The following is a 19,202-nucleotide window of genomic DNA, read 5'->3' on the forward strand; positions in this document are numbered from 1 at the left end:
AACCTTAAGTCTAAGATTGTCAGCTATACTTCTGGCCAACCAGCTATAAATTGGTTCAGGTTGGGGTTCTAACCTGAACCAATTTATATTGGACTTGGTTCCCACAAACCACCAGTTACTCACAAAACATCTGGCAGAATGGCTTATAAAACTCATGGAAACATTTACTTGAGTTTTTTTGTATATTACAAAGGATTTTGTAAAGGACACAATGAACAGCCAAATGAAGGGCAAAGTATGGGAAAGCGGCACCGTGAAGTTTCCATGTTCTGTCTGGATGCCTTACCCTCCCAGCACCCCCAGGTCATCACCAACCTGGAAACTGTCTGAGCCCCACAGTTTGGGGGTTTTTTAATGGAGATTTTATCAGAAAGGTGTGATAACTCAATTTCTAGCTCCTCTTCCCTCCTTGCAGGTTGGGGGGTAGGAAATGAAAGTTCCAAGCCTCTAATTATGACTTGGTTTTCTGTGACCAGCCCCCAACCTGAAGCCCTCTAGGACCTTCCAGACACCAATCATCTCATTAGCATACAAAAGACACCCTTCTCACTCTGGATAGTCCAGAGGTTTTAGAAGCTCCTGTGTCAGGAACTGGAGTTAAAGACCAAATATTAGAACAAAAGATGCACCTAACACCCTTATCACTCAAAATAACAAGGGTTTTAGGAACGCTGTTCTAGGAATCAGGAACAAAGACTAAATATATTTCTTATTATAACACAAGTGGTCAGGGCAGATCTCATTGAGACGATGACACTGAGCAAAGACTTGAAGAAAGTGCGGGAGTGAACCATGCAAATGACAGGGGCAGAGCCACAGAGGCAGAGGAAAGCCTGATGTAAGGACCTTGGGGCAGTTATGTGCCTGGCATTTTCAAAGATCAGGAAGGAAGCTATTGGGGCTGGAGCAAAGTAAGAGGGAAAAAGAATAATAAAAAAATGAGGTTAGAGAGGAATGGAAGAGAAAAATTTCTTAGAGTGCTTTGTACATATTTTGGCACTTCCATCAGCAAATTGGAGAATTCACTGCAGGTTTTGAAGCAGAGGAGTGATATAATCCGACTTATTTTTAACATAATCACTCTGGCTGCTGCATTGAGAACCTGATGAGGGTCTGGGCAGCAGTAATTAAGCCAGTTTGGAGGCTAGTAGAGTAATCCAATGAGACATCATGGTGACTAGGACCAAGGTGGTAGAAGAGGAGAGGTGAGAAATGGTTGATTCCAGATATTTTTTAAAGGTAGGGTGAAGAGTGTGAAAGAAAGAGCAGAGGATGGTCCCAGATATTTTGACCTGAGCAACTGAAAGGATGGGGTTGCCTCCCATCATAATGGAAATAACCTTGGGTAGAGTATATTTGAGGTTAGCATTGGGAGCTCAGCTGAAAATTTGGTAAGATCATAATGTTTATTAGACTGCAAGTGGAGAAGTCAGGTGTATGTATGAATCTGGAGTAAAGGAGTGTGATCTAGCTTTGAGACTTAAATTCAGGAGGTATTTACCCTTAGGTGATGTTTAAAGCTGTGACAATTTGTAAGACTGACCAGGAACCCAGTTAAGAAAGACAAGAGCCCCCAGTGGAGTCCTGCAGTGAGTGAAAACTGATGAGTTCAGGAGATGAGAAGGGATGAGCACAGTAGCCTGTGATGGAGGGACCAAGGATGTAGAGGACAGCCAAGAGTTTGATGCTTGGTGTCCTCTCAGCCAAGTGCAATTTTTTCTTTTTTTTTTAAGGAAGAAAAAGTGAATATCTATAGCACATACTGATGAAAAGTCAATTGAGATACAGGCTGAAATTGACCACTGTCTTGAACAAGGTAGGGGTCTTGACTAGAGCAGTTTTGGTGGACCAGCAGAGCTTAAAGGAGAAAGAGAGGAAAGATCTTGGAGACAATTCTTTCCAAGAGTTTCACTGCAAAAAGGAGTAGAACATGAGGTAGTAATTGGTGAGAGAAATGGGGTCAAAAGAAAGGTTTTTTTAAGACTTTAAGAATGGGAAAAGGAGTAGGTTGGCCTGCTAAAGGGAATAATGAGGGAAGCACAAAATATAATGGAGAGAGTTCTAGAAGTTTTATATATTAGAAATTTTATCCCATTTTGAAATGAGTTGCAAATATTTACTTGTGGTTTATCATTTTATCTTTTGACTATCCTTAACGTATTTTTTCTTACCTTGTAGAAGTTTTTAATTTGTGGTTGAATGTATCAATATTGTTTTAGTGGCTTCTGAGTTTTGGGTCTTAGTTTAAAACACTTTTCACATGCTATATCAGGGGCTTGTGAAATATGGCTCAAAGGTTATATCCAGCCCTTCATTTGTTTTGTAAATAGAGCTTCATTGAAAAACAGCTATGCTCATTTGCTATAGTGGCAGAATTTTGTAGTTGAAGCTACTATTTACTATGTGTGTGCATGTGCGCTAAGTCACTATAGTCGTTTTTGACTCTTTGCAACCCTATACACTGTAACCTGCCAGGCAAGAATTATGAAGTGGGTTGCTGTGCCCTACTCCAGGGGATCTTCCCAATCCAGGGATTGAACCCGCGTCTCTTATGTCTCCTGCATTGGTGGGCAGGTTCTTTACCACTAGTACCACTTGGGAAGCCCATTTACTATGTGAACAACCAGTTAAAATACTGCCAATTCCTGTTCTGTAATTAAAAAAAAAGAATTTGCCCTTTTTTATTTGTCTTGTACTTTTATAATCTCTTTCTTCTTTTATTCCTCCCTCCCTTCCTTCCACCCTTCCTTCCTTCCCTTCTCTCTCTCTCTCTCTTTTCTTATATTAAGACCTGGAATTTATCCTGGGTATGGTGAATAAATTAGGATTTCAAATTTATTTTTCTTTAGATTGTCTATTAGTTTTCCCATACAACTTATTGAAAAGTTTGTAATTTTTCCCATAGCTTTGGGATGCTACCTTTATGTATGCAGTAATAAATTTCCATAAATATCTGTGTCAATTTCTGAACTTTCTGTTTTATTCAGTTGGTCTTTCTGTCTATATAAATATCAATACAAGTACCATAGTGCTTTAATGATATGGGTTAATATCTTTAATGATATAGGCTATTTCCTTTTGTTTGCTGTCTTTTGCTTTATAACCTATGGTTGCTGTTATTGTTCAGCCGTTCAGTTATGTCCGACTCTTTGTGGGCCCATGGACTGTAGCATGCCTGGCTTCCCTGTCCTTGACCATCTATCTCCTAGAACTTGCTCAAACTCACGTCCAATGAGTCAGTGATGCCATCCAGCCATCTTGTCCTCTGTCATCCCCTTCTCTTCCTGTCTTCAATCTTTTCCAGCAACAGGGTCTTTTCTAATCAATCAGCTCTTTGCATCAGGTGGCCAAAGTATTGGAGCTTCAGCTTCAACTTCAGCATCAGTCCTTCCAATGAATATTCAGGATTGATTTCCACTAGGATTGACTGGTTTAATCTCTTTGCAGTCCAAGGCACTCTCAAGAGTCTTTTCCAACATCACAGTTCAAAAGCAATTCTTTAGTGTTCAGCCTTCTTTATGGTCCAACTGTCACATCCATACATGACTACTGGAAAAACCAAAGCCAACTATACCATTGTTGGCAAAGTAATGTCTTTGCTTTTTAATATGCTGTCTAGGTTTGTCATAGCAAGCGTCTTTTAATTTCATGGTTGCAGTCACCATCTGCAGTGATTTTGAAGCCCAAGAAAATAAAGTCTCTTCCTGTTTCCATTGTTTCCCCACTTATTTGCCATGAAGTGATGGGACTGGATGCCATGATCTTAGTTTTTTGAATGCTGAGTTTTAACCAAACTTTTTCACTCTCCTCTTTCACCTTCATCAAGAGGCTATTTGGTTCCTCTTTGCTTCCTGCAATAAGGGTGATGTCACCCACACGTCTGAGGTTATTGATATTTCTCCTAGCAATCTTGATTCCAGCTGGTGCTTCATCCAGCCCAGCATTTCACATGATGTACTCTGCATATAAGCTAAATAAGCAGGGTGACAATATATAGTCTTGACATATTCCCTTCCCAATTCTCTTTAAGAATTTTCCACAAAATCAAAGTTTTTAGGGTAGTCAATGAAGCAGAAGTAGATGTTTTTCTGGAATTCTCTTGCTTTTTCTATGATTCATCAGATGTTGGCAATTTGCTCTCTGGTTCCTCTACCTTTTCTAAAGCCAGCTGTACATATGAAAGTTCTCAGTTCACATACTGTTGAAGCCTAGCTTGAAGGATTTTTAGCATGACCTTGCTAGCACATAGTAGCACTTTGCTTGTGGCTCAGCTAGTAAAGAATTGCCTGCAATGTGGAAGACCTGGGTTTGATCCCTGGGCTGGGAAGATCCCCCAGAAAAGGGAAAGGCTACCCACTCCAGTATTCTGGTCTGGAGAATTCCAAGGACTGTATAGTCTATGGGGTCACAAAGAGTCAGACACAACTGAGTGACTTTCACTTGCTAGCATGTGAAATGAGTGCAATTATATGGTAGTTTGAACATTGTTTAGCATTGCCCTTCTTTGGGATTGGAATGAAAACTGACATTTTTCAGTCCTGTGTCCACTGCTGGGTTTTCCAAATTGGTTGGCATATTGAGTGCAGCACTTTAACAGCATCATCTTTTAGGATTTGAAATAGGTCAGCTGGAATTCCATCACTTCCACTAGCTTTGTTTATAATGATCCTTCCTAAGGCCCACTTGACTTCGCATTCCAGAACGTCTGGCTCTACGTGAGTGATCACACCATCGTGGTTATCTGGGTCATTAAGATCTTTTTTTGTATAGTTCTTCTGTATATTCTTATCACCTCTTCTTAATATATTCTGCTTCTGTTAGGTCCATACTGTTTTTGTCCTTCATTGTGCCTATCTTTGTATGAAATGTTCCCTTGGTATCTCTAATTTTCTTGAAGAGATTTCTAGTCTTTCCCCTTCTATTGTTTTCTTCTATTTCTTTGCACTGATCACTGAGGAAGGCTTTCTTATCTCTCCTTGATATTCTTTGGAACTCTGCATTCAGATGGGTATATCTTTTCTTTTTTCCTTTGCCTTTTATTTCTTTTCTTTTCTCAGCTATTTGTAAGGCCTCCTCAGACAACCATTTTGCCTTTTTGCAATTCTTTTCCTTGGGGATGATTTTGATCACTGCCTCCTGTACAATGTTATGAATCTCTGTCCATAGTTCTTCAGGCATTCTATCAGATCTAATCCCTTGAATTTGTCACTTCTACTGTATATCATAAGGGATTTTATTTAGGTCATACCAGAATTGTTTAGTGGTTTTCTCTACTTTCTTCAATTTAATTCTGAAATTTGCAATAATGAGTTCATGATCTGAGTCACAGTCAGCTCCCAGTCCTGTTTTTGCTGACTGTATAGAGCTTTTCCATCTTTGGCTACAAAGAATGCAATCAGTCTGATTTGGGTATTGACCATTTGGTGATGTCCATGTGTAGAATCATCTCTTGTGTTGTTGGAACCTATGGTAGTTTTCTTTATATGCTATTTCTAGCATTTTAGAAAGTGTATGATCTGTTTTATTTCTTCCAGTGATTCTTGTAACAAGTTAGAATACTCTGAATTCAATAATGACTGTTATTTTGACTGCCCACCTAGTTGCCACTCCTGCTTCTTCTTTGCTAACAGATCCCAGTTTGGTTCTGACATTAATATTTCCAGCAAGGGATGGATTTATAACAATTCTCTTGCCTTTGCCAGTGATTAGTTTAGGACTGAACATATGATCCACTTCTGGCCAATGAAATACCAGGATAAATAAGCTGAGAGCTTTTAGGAAAGTATTTCCTTTCTCAAAAGGAAGAGGAATATCCTTTGCTTTGATTCCCCTCTTGTTCTGCTTTGAATACTTTTGAATGCAGCTGTGAATCTTAGAGCTACGGCAACCATCTTGTGGTCATGAGGAGCAATATTGCAAATACATGCAAGCTGATAGAATGTAAACATCAGACAGGTCTAGATTATTGATGAAATCAGTGAGCTGCCAAACTAATTTTGGGACTGCCTACCTCTGGGTGTCTTAACAATTGATGTCTGCATAGTTTAAGCCACTGTTAGCTGAGTTTTCTGCTACTTGCAGTCAAAAGTATTCCTAATTAGAACTCAATTTTTAATTATTGACTTTCTTTACTTTTTTCCTCTATTACTTTTGGTATTTCATTCTTTTTTATTTTTAGATGTTGTGGAAAATTATGTGGAAAATTCTTAAAGAGATGGGAATACCAGAGCACCTTACCTGCCTCCTGAGAAACCTGTATGCAGGTCAAGAAGGAACAGTTAGAACTGGACATGGAACAATGGACTGGTTCCAAATTGGGAAAGGAGTACCTTTCCCAAGATAAGGAAAACCTCTATTTGAGTCTTGTATTTATCTTTCTACTTGTAATCAATTTCTTTGCATTTCTCCTGGGCCTAATAAGTTAGGCTGTTGTATTCATGGGTTGTGTTACATCTGCTCTTCATTTGTCTGAGGAGGGGGCAAGGATGGGACCAAAGGGAGTCTGGGGTGGCAGGATGGAACCAGGGCTGCGGGTATCACAGTTGGAGGGCTTTGTCACTGAAGACTTTAGCTGTGACTTAGTTAAAAGTTCTGTACTGAGTTTTACTCTGATTAGTTAAGGGTGCATCTGATCCAGTGATAAAAATATTTGGTTTTTAGGTTGTTCACCAGATGCTGGGGAAATCCAGTGCCTCTTCATTTCTTAAAGACAAACTGCCTTAGCGGTAACTTCCTCCCCTCTTCTCTATTTGCCTCCCGTTTCCTTCTGGGATATGGGTGGGAAAGGCATTAAAAAAAAATACACAAACTAGGAATTCATCACATGTGTTCCTTTACTAGTTATATCTTGTGTTTCTCTTAGATAGTAAAACAAAGTGCCAGTTCTTAGTAGTTCTTCCCATTTCTAATGAATGAGTCATTTTTCTCTCACACTGAGACAGGCAACCATTTAAAGAGACTCCTGATACTTTTCTTCTGAGCTTCATTTCCAAACCCCATCCCTCACACCATTGGCCCACTACCCTCCAAATGAGAGGTAGAGTTCATTTTTTCAGGACTTTATTTCTTCACATTTTTATCCATTGTTCAGCTTCTGGAGGAGTCAAGTAGAAGCTACAGTCAATTTCTAGAATCTTTCCTCAGTAGATACTATTTTTAAACGTGACATTATGAGGCTGTGCTTCTTCCTTAGTTTGGATGTTTCTGACTGTTTTTTTTTGCTATTCTTATAGATTTTTCTGCATTTTATTACATTTGAGAGAAGAGAAGTTTCTTGATTCCTGTATTTCTTTCCCAGCTTTTCTGTGAAATTGAAACAGGGTTTACCAACAACACTGCTTTGATTGCTATGTATTTTTAGCAGTGTCTAGAAGTACATGTACAAGAGAATCTGGGCAATTATAAAGATTGTTTGGACCAAAATTACCCCCAAATTTATCTGAAATATCTAGATAATTGCAGGAAAATATCATTTTTAAAATTTGAAAGTATTCTGATAATTGCTGCAATTCTCTCCTCCACTTTGCATATGTGGGAAGAAACTGAAGATTCCAAAATAGCACCTACAATGCTGAGTTGACACTGGCTTTGTGTTTTTCTCACCACAGTTTCTAATAAGTTGTTGATATATTATTAACTCAAGTCCCGTGCTTTTAGTCACAACAACCCGTGCAATAGCAGAACACTTACTTTGCTGAAAATAGAACCTTAAATGTGATTGTAGGGATAAGAGCACATTTTACCACATCGAAAGCAGACTTTCTAGGAAAGTATTGATTTCTTTTTTTTGTAGCTGGTTAAAATGCTGTGTAGAGCAACTTGCCCCTCAGGTGATAGCATTGACTACCTGGTAGGCCCCTTGAGGAGTCTTATCTTCATTCCTAATAGAGCTGAGTTTGAAAACAGGCTATATTGTTTCCACTTTGGGGACTGTGGATATTGTGGATTGGATGTTCCTGGAGACCCACTGCAGGATACCTCCAGTTCTCAGGACTCCAGAGGCTGGCAGGTAATCATTAGCTTCCCAGCCTTACTTACTACTAGGATTCAGATGTGGCTTAGTTCAGATCCAGTTGTTTGAGATCTTGATTCAAACCTGAATGCTGGGCTTAGTCACTCAGTCGTGTCCGACTCTTTGTGACCCTATGGACAGTAGCATGCCAGGCTCCTCTATCCATGGGGATTCTCCAGGAAAGAATACTGGAGGGGGTTGCCTCCTCTTCTTTCCTTCTCTAGGGGATCTTCCCCACCCAGGGATTGAACCCAGGTCTCTTGCATTGCAGGCGGATTCTTTACCATCTGAGCCACCAGGGAAGACTTAAAACTGAATAAAGATGTTCAATTCTCCAGGCATATTATTAATCATAATAAAAGTTTTAAACAACCTTGAGTTATGAAAGAACTAAGTTATGTGGGGAGGGAAACAAGTGTGAATATCCTCTTCCTGACCCAAACAGAACAGGAACAGAGTGGCCTGGAACAGATGGCCATGATGGAGGATTCCAGATTCTACAATTTCCTGCCTGAGGCAAAGATAGCAGTGTTCTTGGTGGTCTGTTTCTGTGATGATATTTGAGGGGTTGTTTATTGAATCTCCATCTAGAGTCTATTTCTTTTAGCACTTAGTCCCAAAGAGTCTACCCTTTAATAAATTCTTTTCTGAGTGAAGTAACTGGAACAGATCCTGAGAGCTAAAAGTAAAAACTCTGTGTGAGACCATAGCAGAAACAATGCTAAGTCAGGAATTTAGCTGCCACATATTGGGTCTCTTGAGTCTCAGAGATGGGAAATGCAGGCCTCTGTGAGGTGAGGTGAGGTGAGAGGAGTTACCCCACGCCCAAGGTCAGGGGCAACGGCGGAGAAGAGCTACCCCACATCCAAGGAGCGGTGGCTGCACAGGCGCAGGAGGGCCGAGAGGAGCTACTCCAAGTTCAAGGTCAGGAGGGGCAGCCGTGAGGAGATACTCCTCCTCCAAGGTAAGCAGCAGCAGCTGCACTTTGCTGGAGCAGCCGTGAATAGATACCCCACGTCCAAGGTAAGAGAAACCCAAGTAAGACGGTAGGTATTGCGAGAGGGCATTACAGGGCATGCACACTGAAACCATAATCATAGAAAACTAGCCAATCTGATCACAGGACCACAGTCCTGTCTAACTCAATGAAACTAAGCCATGCCGTGTGGAGCCACCCAAGACGGATGGGTCATGGTGGAGAGGTCTGACAGAATGTGGTCCACTGGAGAAGGGAATGGCAAACCACTTCAGTACTCTTGCCTTGAGAACCCCATGAACAGTATGAGAAGGCAAAATGATAGGATACTGAAAGAGGAACTCTCCAGGTTGGTAGGTGCCCAATATGCTACTAGAGATCAGTGGAGAAATAACTCCAGAAAGAATGAAGGGACAGAGCCAAAGCAAAAACAATACCCAGTTGTGGATGGGACTGGTGATAGAAGCAAGGTCCGATGCTGTAAAGAGCAATACTGCATAGGAACCTGGAATGTTAGGTCCATGAATTAAGGCAAATTGGAAGTGGTCAAACAGGAGATGGCAAGAGTGAATGTCGACATTCTAGGAATCAGCAAACAAAAATGGACTGGAATGGGTGAATTTAACTCAGATGCCCATTATATCTACTACTGTGGGCAGGAATCTCTTAGAAGAAATGGAGTAGCCATCATGGTCAACAAGAGAGTTTGAAATGCAGTACTTGGATGCCATCTCAAAAATGATAGAATGATCTCTGTTCATTTCCAAGGCAAACCTATTCAATATCATGGTAATCCAAGCCTATGCCCCAACCAGTAACACTGAAGAAGGCGAAGTTGAACGGTTCTATGAAGACCTACAAGACCTTTTAGAACTAACACCCTAAAAAGACGTCCTTTTCATTATAGGGTACTGGAATGCAAATGTAGGAAGTCAAGAAACACCTGGAGTAACAGGCAAATTTGGCCTTGGAGTACGGAATGAAGCAGGGCAAAGGCTAATAGAGTTTTGCCAAGAGAACACACTGCTCATAGCAAACACCCTCTTCCAACAACACAAGAGAAGACTCTACACATGGACATCACAAGACGGTCAACACTGAAATCAGATTGATTATATTCTTTGCAGCCAAAGATGGAGAAGCTCTATATAGTTAGAAAAAACAAGACCAGGAGCTGACTGTGGCTCAGATCATGAACTCCTTATTGCCAAATTCAGATTTAACTTGAAGAAAGTAAGGAAAACCACTAGACCATTTAGGTATGACCTAAATCAAATCCCTTATGACTATACGTTGGAAGTGAGAAATAGATTTAAGGGACTAGATCTGATAGACAGAGTGCCTCATGAACTATGGACAGAGGTTTGCGACATTGTACAGGAGACAGGGATCAAGACCATCCCCATGGAAAAGAAAGGCAAAAAGGCAAAATGGTTGTCTGAGGAGGCCTTACAAATAGCTGTGAAAAGAAGAGAAGTGAAAAGCAAAGGAGAAAAGGAAAGATATTCCCATTTGAATGCAGAGTTCCAAAGAATAGCAAGGAGAGATAAGAAAGCCTTCCTCAGCAATCAATGCAAAGAAATAGAGGAAAACAACAGAATGGGAAAGACTAGAGATCTCTTCAAGAAAATTAAGGAACATTTCATGCAAAGATAGGTTCAATAGAGGACAGAAATGGTATGGACCTAACAGAAGCAGAAGATATTAAGAAGAGGTGGCAAGAATACACAGAACTGTACAAAAAAGACTTTCATGGCCCAGATAATCACGATGTTGTGATCACTCACTTAGAGCCAGACATCCTGGAATGTGAAGTCAAGTGGCCTTAGAAAGCATCACTACGAACAAAGCTAGTGGAGGTGATGGAATTCCAGTTGAGCTATTTCAAATCCTGAAAGATGATGCTCTGAAAGTGCTGCACTCAATATGCCAGCAAATTTGGAAAACTCAGCAGTAGCCACAGGACTGGAAAAGGTCAGTTTTCATTCCAATCCCAAAGAAAGGCAATCCCCAAAGACGTTCAAACAACCACACAATTGTACTCATCTCACACGCTAGTAAAGTAATGATCAAAATTCTCCAAGCCAGGCTTCAGCAATACATGAACCGAGAACTTCCAGATGTTCAAGCTGGTTTTAGAGAAGGCAGAGGAACCAGAGATCAAATTGCCAAACCCCCCTGGATCATTGAAAAAGCAAGAGAGTTCCAGAAAAACATCTATTTCTGCTTTATTGACTATGCCAAAGCCTTTACTGTGTGGATCACAATAAACTGGAAAACTCTGAAAGAGATGGGAGTACCAGATCACCTGACCCACCTCTTGAGAAACCTCTATGCAGGTCAGGAAGCAACAGTTAGAACTGAACATGGAACAACAGACTGGTTCCAAATAGGAAAAGGAGTACATCAAGGCTGTTATTGTCACCCTGCTTATTTAACTTGTATGCAGAGAACATCATGAGAAACGCTGGGCTGGAAGAAGCACAAACTGGAATCAAGATTGCCAGGAGAAATATCCATAACCTCAGATATGCAGATGGCACCACCCTTATGACAGAAAGTGAAGAGGAACTAAAAAGTCTCTTGATGAAAGTGAAAGAGGAGAGTGAAATAGTTGGCTTAAAGCTCAACATTCAGAAAACTAAGATCATGGCATCTGGTCCCATCACTTCATGGGAAATAGATGGGGAAACAGTGGAAGCAGTGTCCTACTTTATTTTTCTGGGCTCCAAAATCACTGCAGATGGTGATTGCAGCCATGAAATTAAAAGACGCTTTTATTCCTTGGAAGGAAAGTTATGACCAACCTAGATAGCATATCAAAAAGCAGAGACATTACTTTGCCAGAAAGGTCTGTCTAGTCAAGGCTATGGTTTTTCCAGTGGTCATGTATGGATGTGAGAGATGGACTGTGAAGAAAGCTGAGCACTGAAGAATTGATGCTTTTGAACTGTGGTTTTGGAGAAGACTCTTGAGAGTCCCTTGGATTGCAAGGAGATCCAACCAGTCCATCCTAAAGGAAATCAGTCCTAGGTGTTCATTGGAAGGACTGATGCTGAAGCTGAAACTCCCAATACTTTGGCCACCTTATGCGAAGAGCTGACTCGTTGGAAAAGACCCTGATGCTGGGAGGGATTGGGGGCAGGATGAGAAGGGGACGATGGAGGATATGATGGCTGGATTGTATCACCGACTTGATGGACATGAGTTTGAGTGAACTCCAACAGATTGTGATGGACAGGGTGGCCTGGTGTGCTGTGATTCACGAGGTTGCAAAGAGTCGGACACAACTGAGGGACTGAACTGAACTGTGAGGTGTTTCCTCTCATCTAGTTACTTCCATGGGTTCATTTAAACTGATGGAAAATTGTCATGTGGGAAACAGGGGACCATTATTAAAGATATAAGATGTTGGAATAGCAGCTGATATCTCAAAGTTTGACAGTGAATACAGAGCCATGGAACTCCCTCCACCTTACCTGTAGGAGCATCGTCTTAGGGCCTTTCCCCAAACCTTCCTCTGCATAGGATACCCTCTTGGGATGATTTTGCTGAAAGTAAGATAAATCAGGTTCTGTTGTCTAAAATCATGATGAAAATTTATAATCTCACAAAATCAGAAGCCAAAAGATAGGGCATCTCTACTAAAAGTTAATTCTGTAGTTCAGTTATGTCACCAAGACCTAGATTCTTTCCATCATCTGTTGCACCATCTAGGTGTGAGGAGTTTGAACTAGAGACTAGTCCCAACTCTGCTTCCAGACATACTGACATCTTTTTAAAGAAGAAAATTTATTTACTTTGTCTTTTCTTACTGAATATTTACTTTCCCCCCCTCTATCTTCTTGTACTACAAAAAATATATCAATGAGTAACTTTGGATATTCGTTTTTGCCCATGTAGGCAGATGCAACTGTTGGATTCCTAGGAATGGAACTTCTTGGTCAAAGAAAGCATGCATTTGAAATGTTGATAGCTCTTGCCATGTTTCCTTCCCCAAAGATGTGTCAACTAGTAATGAATGAGACAGGATGTTTTCTGAAAGAGGGTACGTACTTTTATGGATGAGGTAGAGGGGCTACCTCTGTGATTGGTGGTGGATCAGAGGCTTACCTGAGGCTAGGCTGATGAATGTATCCACTTAAATTTCTGGTCCCTCCATCTTGCCTCAAGACAGGATGAAGGGACTCTTTCCAAAGTGAAAATACATGCTTGGTCCTTAGTAGGACTGGAATCCCAGGGAAATGAAAATTAACTGAGCCATAAGGCAGAGCATATTTAATGAATGAACCCAAAATGAGGCTAGAAAATTCCTGTTGTTTTTAATTAAACTGATAGGAGTTACCTGAAGGCTGTTTTCATAGATCTTTCAAACTCTGATAAGCTCATCAGAAGTATTTTTCAGAGTACCCTTGGTTCTAGTTGGTTCACTGTTGGTTCAAGGAAAGTTCTTTTTACTTTCAAAAATTTTAGAGTTCAAATTTTAAAATACCTGTTTTTCCCCTTACAGAAATCTGAGGGTTTTGCAGTATTGGGAAGTAACAGTTAGGTTTTATAAATATATTTTAGTACCATAAGGATGGATCAGTTTGCAAGCTTTCCAACAAAGTTACTGCATGATATTCTTAATTTTATCTTTTTTAATTGTCCCCTTTCTTATTTGAGAAATTAACATAGTTGTTGATTTTACATTTGGAAACATTTATTTTAGTTGATCAAAGTCTCTTTTTCAATTCAAATTCACTCTGTCCTTTTTTTTTTTTTTAACTTATTAGTCCCTGGTGGAGGTTGTTTAATATACAACTAAGTAAGAAGCCCTTCAGGAATAAATGAAGTACACGCTGTATGTACCTTCAGCTGCTCTCACCAAACCATTAGAGAATTCTCTCTGACTCAGAAACCCACAGCTGTCTACCCATGAGAACATTATTCTTTAAACTTTAATGCTACAGCTAATATCACCTCATAAGATAATTGTCTCCAGTGGGATGAAATTAGGCCAAGAAACCAAAGTTCTCTAATCTCATTCTAAGGCTGTGTTTTATCCCCTCTTATTCCAACAGGTCATAGGCTAGCTCAGGCCCCACTGTGACAACCCTTAGAGCAGTCTGGTTTGCAGGCATGTTTTCACCTTAGTATTTCCTTGCCCACACCTTCTGGTGGCCATTTTATTTCATTTTTACAAGAGGAACAAGGATAGATGGCTCCAAATAAGTAATGATGGCCTTGAATCATGGTTCCTTGATTATTTAATGCTGGAGAGTTATCCTACCAAGACATATCCACAGGTCACACTGTATGCCTTCAAAACCACTTCATACAAACAGCATTTCATATCTAGACAGTTTTCTTACCTTAATTGGATCTCTTTGCTAACTAATATTACATACCATTCAACATTAAACTCAGTTGGCACATGGATTTACCCTGCTAAAATCTGTTTTAGTGTATATTTGCCATCCTTGAGTCCAGTTTTGATTCACAGACTGAGATACAAGTTGGGGTTATGCTCGACACAAGTACCATAAAATCTAATGAGTATGGACTTACTCCCTAAAGGAAGGGATTTCTTTACCCCAGTGAGAAGAAGTCTGGGTTTAAGCAAATCAGGGCTAGTACACCACCTTGAAATATCATCAAGGGGCTTGCCCCAGCATCCCGAGAATGATGGATACCCCTGTAGTATCAAGCTCATATTCTAGTCAGAGAGAAAGAAGCAGCAGAAGAGACAGAACCAGCTGACTTGAGCTTATGTCTTACTCCCCAGATCTCACATGGTTTCTTCTAGGTTCAAGGGAGTTTGGGAAGGAAAGTGTTAACTTTCCAGCTTTATAGTATAGGAAGACAAGGTATGCAAATGGGTTTTGAATGAGCTAATTTACAATGTGTACCTATTAGGTCTGTGCTTTCTGGAACCTGGTCCAATCTGCTCCAGGTTGATCTTCATCCTTCATTACTGCTGCTGAGATTGAGCAATGAAGGCCCAGACATAAACAGTGGTTGTGGTTTGCTCAGACTTTTTTCTAAATAATGGAAAGAGCACAATGATTAGAGGTCAGAAAACCTTCAGTTTAGTCTTGTATTATTTGCCCTAAAATGTCACATCTAAGTCAAATCACTTTACCTCTGAGTCCTAGTCTCCCATATGCAAAATGGAGGAGTTGAGCCTCAGTCTTCTGTTTTCCTCTCTTAAGTAGGGTCTCAAATGTCTACTGTTAAGCCAAAATTTCACACATGTTTCCATGAGAACTCAAAGAGGCTGGGACCAGTGAGAAGGTTTCACCACGCTGTCATCAACCTTATCTTCTTCTCTCCCCCAGCAATCTCTTAGGACCTCCTAGCACTTAGGGAGAGTGGAGAGGTCTTTGCTGCTGCTGCTGCTGCTGCTGCTAAGTCGCTTCAGTTGTGTCCGACTCTGTGCGACCCCATAGATGGCAGCCCACCAAGCTCCCCCGTCCCTGGGATTCTCCAGGCAAGAACACTGGAGTGGGTTGCCATTTCCTTCTCCAATGCATGAAATTGAAAAGTGAAAGGGAAGTTGCTCAGTCGTGTCCAACTCTTAGCGACCCCATGGACTGCAGCCTACCAGGCTCCTCCGTCCATGGGATTTTCCAGGCAAAGGTACTGGAGTGGGGTGCCATTGCCTTCTCCAGGAGAGGACTTTAGGACCTGTGTAATAAACTACATTTCTCACTGCCCCTATGTCACTTTTCCCTTAAAGGACTGAACAAGTTCAATCTTTGTTACTGGAATTACAATTCTCTCTTCAGATAGGTGTGGCTTCTCTCGGATCACAAGAGTGACTGAGAGGGCAAGCCACTGAAATGCTATCTTCTGCCAGCTTTTCATTATCTCTTGGCCCAACACTGCCCAGGAAGCTGTCTTGGAGCCAGAGCCTCCACTCTTGATAATGACAAGGCTTTTCCAGGCCTACACCTGCAAGCATAGCTTCAGTCTGTAAATTATTCCCTTGATTTGCTTAACAGTCCAAAATCCTGCAGTGTTACTGAAGCTGGAGGTATCCAAGTATGCAGCTGACTGCAACTATTATAACTCTTCTAAATAACTTGGCACCCATCTGGGTGAGATTTGTATTTAATTTTCAGATATTTTCTGTAGCTATCGTCATTAGTGTCCCCTTTAGACTCTATTTTGGCCTAGTTGGACCAGGTCCAGCAGATTGGACCAGGTTCCAGATAGCATCTTTACCTATATCACATCAATTCTATTCAGTCAACTTTGGTCAAAAAGATAGGACTTTGACTACTCTGGGAGATGTTCAAGCCCTCTCTTCTAGTGGGTGGTCCATGTGAGAAGGAGGAGTGCACAAGACAGATGACTGAGGCATTGACCAGAGAATGTGTCTCCAAAGACTGAATGCTCAGTGTGTAACAGGCCAACTTTGTGGGTGGAGGAGGGGGTACTCTATGGGCATGGCTTCAGGGAAAGCTTGGAGCCACCTTAGCTCTTCAGGACTCTTAGAGTCTCCTAGAACATTCTTCTCATCTCCTCAATATGGAGTGGATCTATCTCTTCCTCTCTGGCCCATTAATCTTTATCGAGGCTCTTTCATGGCATGAGATGAGGAGTTAGGAGGTGTGATATGATCTGACTCCTGTGAAACCATACATCTGAACAGTTTAGTCTCATGCTGCCTTTGTTACTATTTCAGTTGAAAGAGGGCTTAGGAGATCCTAGCAAGAGTTCTTACCAAGGGGTTTGTAGATAGAATTCAGGATGCACACGAACCTGAATGAAAAATACATCTTTGTTATCACTAATTTTTAACTTCAATTTGCCATTTCCTTCATTTATCAAGGTGGGCAGTGACCATGGCCATGTTAGCAGTACCTCTGACTTTGACAATAGTAGAAATTACAAGTTTCACATCACATAAAAGTTGATATGGAAACTTCAAAAGAGCACTGTGCTAATGAAACTTCAAAAGTGTGGTGTTTACTAGATACACCACTTTATTAGACCCACTGCTAGATTTCATTACTTAATGCATTAAGTATAAATATATATACATATACATATATTTTATATTACATTAAAACATTAAAAGCTTTTATTACTGTTTTTCAATATGGAAATTTTTCTTTGGAATCCTACGTTTTTTTGTTATGCATTTAAAAACATTTTTCTAAGGAGGAGTTTCACGAGACTACCAAAGCAGTTTATATTATAAGAATAAGTTCAAAGACCTCTACTCTGAATATAACGTATAAAATACATTTAGAACAAGATGGGAAAACATGCTTTAAAATTTAGATGGATTACCTTGCTAACTACAGTACAAAAGAACTACATAAACCAATGTGCAAAAATTATTTCAGTCTAAGTTGTATTGCTCCAGATACCATTAATCTGTGGGTATAAATGGGGTTATATTGATGTTGGCAGCTACATTTCCCTTGTATCTAAGCTTATTTCTGGAACCACATTGCGTGAATCATTTACCTTCCAGAAATCTGGTTGCAAAAGTGGTCATTCCTATCCTCATTCCCATCGTCATGCATTACTGAGATGCTCTCTGTGGGAAAGACACCATGATTGGTGCTCCCACAGAAGTGGGAACATTTAGGGAGAGCTTAGAGTCACCCAGATGGACTCGGGTGTCATCAATCAAGTGAAAACAATAATATCCAAAGCAAGACAGGAATAGGAAGGAAGGCACTGGGAATATACATTTATTTTAAAGTGGTAGTCTTTATGAAATATGCAGGACATGGCTAGTGGGTCGTATAATGCCTATTGCAGATATTTCCCTGCCTATTTGCAAAGCCATCAACCGTACTATGGAGTGGCACTGTGGGAAACACAAAAAGAAATAACAATTAATTGGGGCCCACTGTGTGTTAATCACCACATTTGAACTCATCCAATTCTAATGACAGCACTATGAGAAAGAGACTATTATCCCCATTTTACTGAAATGGAAACAGAAACTTGGAGAGATTATAGAATATGTCCAAGTACACATAATAAGAGACAGGGCAGGAATATAACTGAGAATCTTAAGCTAAAGTGGACATGACTAAAACTTTAAGCTAAAGTATACAGATTGGACATACCGGCTCTATACCTGTGAAGACAGGACTGAGAATACCTATACATTCATACACAAAGTGTATAGTCAGTATAATAAAAGACTGAGCCAATACAAGGTCCAAATAGGGAAATAAATGAAGACTATATATAGAAGAGTGTGTGCTTGCTTCTGGGACAGTCGCCAAGAATGTGAGATTTCAGCTTGACTTTGAATAGCAGGGGAGGTTTGGGATAGATGGTCCAAATGGTGAAAGTCAACTAACAGACAAGCAAGTGTAACAGTCTGTCTGGGTGCAAGGGTTCATATGAGGAAGTAATGGGAAATGCAGCTGGAAAAGAAGATTGAGAGAGACCAACTATGAGGGAAATGACTGCAAGGCTATACTGTGATTAGACTCAGGCTGTTAGAAAGGATATTTGAAATAATTAGGCAGTGTTTCAGAAAGAGTGACCAGGCAGTCACACGGCAGATGCCTGGAGAAGGAGAGTAACTAGATTTCTGAAGCCCAGGAAGAAGGCTTCAGTGGTTGTCATGTGTGGAGTGAGAGAGGTCTGGATTCAGGTGATAGCAATGGGTATGAAAACAAGGTATTTAGAAGGGAAAAAAAAAGAGAGTATATGGCAAGTGACTCATAATAATATTAACAATGATAATAGCTAACATTTATTCTTCTATTCATTTCTACAAATGTCACTATACCAGGCACAGTTCTGGGCCCAGAGTATATACCAATGAGCCAGAGAGTCAGCCTGCTTTCCTTGTGGAATTTACATGCCAATAGACAAGATGTATACTAAATAAATAACAGATACACATTTAACAGATAAACAAATGAAATATAATTTCAGCTGGGTAATTTGTTCAATAAAGATTTATAAAAGAGGGTTAAGGAGGGAGATAGTGAGGGGGTGAGGAACTTAGGTCAGAGTAGGTGTCTCTGGAGATGAGATATTTGAATGAAGTTGGGGGCCAGGTGAATAACTCAGAAAAGCATTCCAGGCAGAGAGGGCAGGAAGTGCAAAGGCCCTGAGGCAGCTGTATTCTCCCTGTGATCCAAATAGTACAGCCAGTGTTAGCAGAGTGACAAGGAGGAGAGTGGGGGTAAGGCTAACAGACCCAGGGGCTGAATGGTGAAGGACCCTGCCGGCCATGGTGAGTAC

At 40.5% G+C, this 19,202-nt stretch overlaps 1 protein-coding gene across 5 annotated transcripts in view; it reads right to left on the reverse strand.

The window, feature by feature from the left end:
* NPY (neuropeptide Y) overlaps window positions 1–19,202 on the reverse strand; it is a 150,746-nt gene that overhangs the window by 13,173 nt on the left and 118,371 nt on the right. For 2 of the 5 annotated variants that reach the window (XM_061166369.1, XM_061166372.1), the window contains 2 exons: window positions 14,879–15,010; window positions 12,467–12,538 (listed from right to left, as the gene is read on the reverse strand). The gene's annotated coding sequence lies outside the window, so the exon portion shown is untranslated. Of the gene's footprint in view, window positions 1–12,466; window positions 12,539–14,878; window positions 15,011–15,111; window positions 15,595–16,698; window positions 16,780–19,202 lie in introns of those variants that run through there. The other 3 variants (XM_061166370.1, XM_061166373.1, XM_061166371.1) reach the window with 3 other exon arrangements.

The sequence above is a fragment of the Dama dama genome, chromosome 18, assembly GCF_033118175.1.
Source record: "Dama dama isolate Ldn47 chromosome 18, ASM3311817v1, whole genome shotgun sequence".
In the NCBI taxonomy this organism is placed as follows: Eukaryota; Metazoa; Chordata; class Mammalia; order Artiodactyla; family Cervidae; genus Dama; species Dama dama.